Source organism: Amblyomma americanum, chromosome 1 (assembly GCF_052857255.1).
Source record: "Amblyomma americanum isolate KBUSLIRL-KWMA chromosome 1, ASM5285725v1, whole genome shotgun sequence".
In the NCBI taxonomy this organism is placed as follows: Eukaryota; Metazoa; Arthropoda; class Arachnida; order Ixodida; family Ixodidae; genus Amblyomma; species Amblyomma americanum.
Window position 1 is genome coordinate 376,976,970 of NC_135497.1, and position 5,043 is coordinate 376,982,012.

Consider the following 5,043-nt stretch of genomic DNA (forward strand, 5'->3'; position numbering starts at 1 on the left):
GCTAGGCCCAACAGAAGTGTTATTAAAGTTCTTGGTGCTAACAACGCCATAGTTTTAACTTATATATGAATATGTAAGGTATTCGGAAACGTTTCCGGCGCTTTTTTTTTTCATCGACGAGCCTTTCGAAGCCATAGAATGCCATAGCTATGGCCAGGCCGGATAGCCAGTCGTCTGCACTGTTGCACCAAAACACTTTTCGCGCGTTGAACAACACGTGAGGCACGTTTTTAAAGCAGTGCTGTTTGAAGAAAAAATACACAAAATTTAGCACAGGCTATTGTTGTTTTCAAATCGCAGTCAGCTGTTCACACACGGCGTATGGCGCACGGTGCCTTGTGGGCGGTTTGTTACGCTAGACGAAGCGTTCATTTTTACTACGCTGACCTTTCAGCAGGGCTGGTTTCAGAAAGCCGCGAAAGAGAGACGAGCGCGGAGCAACAAAGATTGCACGGAAGGATCAGCTCCTGAGGTTCGGCGCCATGGCACCCGCAGCACAATGCGCATCTGCCGGCAGGAGGAATGTTGGGAAAAAGCTCCTCGAGGAGCAGACAGCCCGAGACAGCCGCCGCATCGGCACTCCCATCAATTGTGGATGCAATCACCGTGGAGCATGGTTTACAGGAGTATGTTGGCTTTGGCCCACCATTTACTGGAATGTGGAAAGAGAGGGTGTAGGCGCAAAGCTGGCAGAGCGCGCTTCTCGCGTAGAAAAAGAATTTCGTTTTTCTGTGCCTTTTTCTTCGGTCACAGCATTAAGAATAATCGCGTTTTCGAAATTTTGAAAAATAATATGTCTTTTATTAACAACTGGCTAGCGATATCTATTTCAACTGAATTCCTAGCTATGATAGCTAAAAGTTACATTACCAGGAATTAGTTGTAGCCGCCTACAGCTGACATTATTCACCTGTGTTAAGATGTACTCCAACACAAGTAATATTGTGCTGCTGAAACCATCGCGATGTCTCTAAAGCCTATATTTTAAAATTTTTATTGGTCTTCAGTGAAACAGGCAATTTTTAGTTCGTCTATAAATCAACATATGTGTGTGACAAAATGGTTGGTGAAGTAAATAAATAAAATAGATCAGGGGACAAGTACCTAATAGGCAATATGAGTTTAAAAAAAAGATGAAACAAGATGGATTGTAAAATAAAAATAGAGAGGCTTTAACAAAAGAAAAGGAACAGAAGAATGCGTTGTACTTCAGAATACCCTATTGTATCTGGCTCATAGTTTTGCATTCAGTAGCGAAGGTTACGTTACCGAGTGCTGGCTGGCCAGATTGGGGGAGTTCGGCTTGGTCAGTGATCTGGTTCATCTTCTTTACGAGTTTTTCAAGGGCTTGGTACGTACCCTGGTGTTGGAATATTTCAAACACTAGGTGTTTGTATTTTGTGGTCTTTGGACATTTCCATGTCAGGAGTAGTCTTTCCTTTCTTCAATAACTCTATAATTTAGTCACAGATGTTTTGTGCAGGTTTTCCGCATTTGCAAAAGTTGCGGTAAGTTTTGTTGGATCTTAAGAGGTAGTACGGAAATATACGGTATACAGTGATTGTCTCGCTTGTGTATTGTTTTGTAGGGTAGTGCGGCGGTATGAGGGCAATATTTCTTATCCACTGATATGTGGTTGTTCCCTCTCCATGTGTAGGTAAATAGTCGACCAATTTTTGTGCATCTTCTTATGTATTTGTTATTCAATGAACTGTTTCGTTGCTGGTGTATATGTTGAGTGGCGTGCCTTAATTTGTGGTTTCTTAACCGGCCATCGTGCCACCGTTGCACGTCCTGTTCGTCATCGGCCTGTTGGAAATCAGTGGACTACACAACCACCAGTTTAAAAATTTAACTATACCTCTTGTCAAAAATTTGTTTTCACCGTAAATGGTCGGCAAGGCATGGCGCCCCCCCCCCCCCCTTTATGCAAGCTTTTGTCAAACTTTAAATCGCCCGTTTAGAACTTCTATCATACATTTATTACTTAGTAATGTAGACATATAAACCATTAGAAAAGAAAACTTGCGTCAAGCTCCTCTAAGTGGGGTGATGACGATAGCGGGCGGCCGTGTTTTAGGGTTAGAGTGGGTTTAACATGGATCCTTCCTCCATGGCGTCGCGAGAGCAGGAAATTGGGAGCGAGAAAGAACAGTAAAATAATAAAACGAGGATGAGTGTGAGGATATTAGGGGAAGGCGAGCGAGGAAAATGCGACTCAGGGTACTTTTCATCCTTTGGCCGCAGCCACCCCGGACACTAAACTTAAACGGGTTGAGCGGAGTGTGTATCCATTCTGTTTACTCGTGGCTCATGGTATTCGAGAAAAAAAAAGCGGCGGTCTCGTGGAGGAGCCGGGGATCGAACCCGGGGCCTTTCACATGCAAAGCGAACGCTCTACCACTGAGCTACACCCCCGCTCTTCTTCCATCGGCGATTAAGTGTACAACTTCGCAGGTACCGCAGTAGGCCGTTCGTTTGCAAGCATTACGTCTACTGTGCAACACCAGATCGGAAGCTGGAAAGTCGAACAGGAGCCCCGGCCCGCCTCTCTCTCTCTCTCTATCTCTCTACCTGCCTCGCACGAGCACACATACGAGATTATAATGCCCACGAAACTTAGACAATAAAGTAGCAGCTGTTAGCCCAATGTGGACTGACGCTGTCAAGTTAAAGCCCTTCGAGGGTTAAACACACAAGCACACACGCAGCTTATGATGGATATGCACGCACTAGAAGAAACAACACGATTATTACTTAGTTACAGCTGAAGTGTACACGAAAAGTAAAGACTACCGTAGAAAATCAACGGGGAACGCTTTGACGATAGCAAAAACGTGAACAGAAACAAAAGTACGCGTGTGCCGTCAGTATACGCTACTGACAGCCCGACTCGGGCTGACGCTGTCAAACGAATCATCTCTATTAAAGGGGTTGTGAAAAGAAAATGAAGCCGCCCGGTTGTAATTTTCTTTGATTCAATAAATATTAGACAAGCCGATTCCGAAATATTTCAGCGCAATATTGAGTCTGAATTTAATAAAGCCCGTTGGAAATCGTTGCCTTTTTGCGGTCGTAAAACGACCATGCAACGCCGTCGGGTGACATAAACACTACCCAACTACGTCATCTTAACACGCTTAGAAACTTAGATATATCTTTCAGTTTCGTAATAGATCCATATGAAAGTTAGAAAGCAAAAAAAAAAAGTGTGGCATATATTTGCACACGGAATTTTACTCGGCAAAGAACAGCACGTTATCCTAGATCGATCATTGACCTGGGACCAGTTTCGGTTTTGGTTACGCTTCTCCGGCCTCCCTGGGGTCTTTCGATTACATGAACTCGATAGCGGGGGGTTCATTCAGGGCGTAGAATTGAGCAAGGCCGGCCAAACTTACGACTCTCCGTTAACATGCGCTCGATACGAGTGGGTCGACTCTCTGGCGCGCCCTGCGAGGTGCGACTACACGCGTTGTCAACCGGCGCCCGCTTCGGTCCTCACCTGCAAAAAAAATGTTTTCGAAAACCTAAGCGTGAATGATTATGTGTATTTTCGGAGGGGTCTGCTTGTCAACGCACCCTGTGGGCGGAGTGGAAGGGTCGAGTCCAGTCAAACACGACTCGCGGCGTTTGCACCAACCAAATAACCAGTTTGTGACCAGACAGCTCAATCCGACCCAGACCTTCGGCTGCTCGCTACAATAGCTCGCTGCTCTTTGTGTCGTGGCCGCTCTAGGCTGTGGTTTTCAGCGTGTTATCAGCGTTTCAGTGCACGCCATGCCAACTGTGTGCCTCGGATTCCTGGAATGTCATAATTGCAGTACTCACTGAAATGAAGTATAGTCTGTAATGAAGCTTCTTGTATTTGAAGCTCTTCCGATATATCGTATACTAACGCATGAATGCTTTTGTTCAAAATTCAGGTCTTTATACTCGGCAGGAGTTGCTGCCAATCGATGAAAATTACCATGTCAAAGGTTTTGGAAGTGCACAGACGTGTATACAGTTTGCACCGCCGTCGCAGTGACCGCCATGCTTGGGATCAGAAGTGCGGCGAAAACCTGGGCGCTTTTCTTATCCACTTATCGCCCCCTGTTTTGGCCTACACTGAGGAAGCGAAGATGTGCGCTCAAAGATGGCGCCCATGACGTCACATGCAAGCCATCTATTGTCAACCGGAAATTGTCACGTTAAGTTCTGCGCTCAAAGGCGGCGTTGCATGCGAGAGCTTTATTGTCCCATGCTTCTTCAAATACGCCATAAAAAGTGGATTCGGCACTCTCACCCTGATTAGAGGCATCATAGTATATCTGAATAATATTCCGGATTGTCAAGCAGATGGAAACACACTAAACTCTTTTGACTCAAGTACTGAGATGTCATCTTTAAAACATAGTCGATGTGCTGAGGACGGATCTTTGGGAAAATAATGTAACGAGAAAGTAAGGAGAAAATGCACGACTCACTGGCCAGTACTCATTACTTGGAAGATGTGCCTTGCATCGGTAAACAGAAAAAATACGTGCATCATTTCCATCATTCAATGCTTCATGGATTCATAACTGGTGAACAAAGAAAACTAGGCAGCTTTTTCTAGGCACTCATGACTGGCTCTGTAAGCAGTACAAAGGGGCTACCGTGGTTCAAGGTGCTGTCTCGAATGCTACAGCAGTTGGCTTTGTTCCCCCGCAATGGGTGCGTCTAAGGGGCCAGTGTCGTACATGACGCTAAGGTGGTGACGTGCCAGGCACCATGGGTACGGGAAAGTTTCGTGTAGAAGTACATTGGTTCTGAAAAGTCACTGAGTTTGCTTTATGTGGTGAATTATTTGCTGTAATTGCAATATACGTAAACAGTCAAGACTGCTCAAGGCTAATTCGCAGCACTCGAATAAATTTTATCACGTGATCTGCTGACTGAACTTTAATAAATATTAGAGACTTTTAGCAGAGCGGGCCAGCGGCCAGCGGAGTGGAGCGGACGAGAGAGGGCGCCAGTGCGCATGCGCAGAACGCTCAGGCGGCCAGCGGGTTTGCGGCG

At 45.6% G+C, this 5,043-nt stretch overlaps 1 non-coding gene across 1 annotated transcript; it reads right to left on the bottom strand.

The window, feature by feature from the left end:
* Window positions 1–2,346: 2,346 nt before the first annotated feature.
* Window positions 2,347–2,418, bottom strand: TRNAA-UGC (transfer RNA alanine (anticodon UGC)). Its single transcript has one exon. It is a non-coding gene; the product is annotated as a tRNA-Ala (tRNA).
* Between the last annotated feature and the right edge of the window lie 2,625 nt (window positions 2,419–5,043).